Source organism: Myotis davidii, unplaced genomic scaffold (assembly GCF_000327345.1).
Source record: "Myotis davidii unplaced genomic scaffold, ASM32734v1 scaffold143, whole genome shotgun sequence".
Taxonomy (NCBI): Eukaryota; Metazoa; Chordata; class Mammalia; order Chiroptera; family Vespertilionidae; genus Myotis; species Myotis davidii.
The window spans coordinates 1,794,488-1,794,816 of record NW_006294876.1 but is presented as its reverse complement, the minus strand read 5'-3'; the positions used below and the strand labels follow the sequence as shown (position 1 = coordinate 1,794,816).

The following is a 329-nucleotide window of genomic DNA, read 5'->3' as shown; positions in this document are numbered from 1 at the left end:
AGACAGGGAACATACCTAGGTTGCGAGTTTGATCCCTGGTCTGGGTGCGTATGATCGATGTTTCCCTCCCTCCCTTCTTCCTTTCCTCTCTCTCTAAAAAAACAAACAAACAATAAATATAGCCTCGTGTGAGGATTTAAAAAAAATGGCAAGAGCCATTATGTCTCCAGCTTCACTCTCTTCTCTGCTGGACATACCGTTTTCCAGCAATATGACTGCAGGCTACCTCACAGACCCCACGGGTTCCCTCCTCTGGACCTGGTCTCCAGCCTCCCTCAGGGTGGCCAGCCCTCTGCCCTCCTTTCCCCTCCTCCTTTAAGTAAACTGCT

General features: G+C 49.8%; 1 protein-coding gene across 1 annotated transcript in view; it reads right to left on the bottom strand.

Moving 5' to 3' along the window:
• MYO10 (myosin X) overlaps window positions 1-329 on the bottom strand; it is a 210,158-nt gene that overhangs the window by 70,641 nt on the left and 139,188 nt on the right.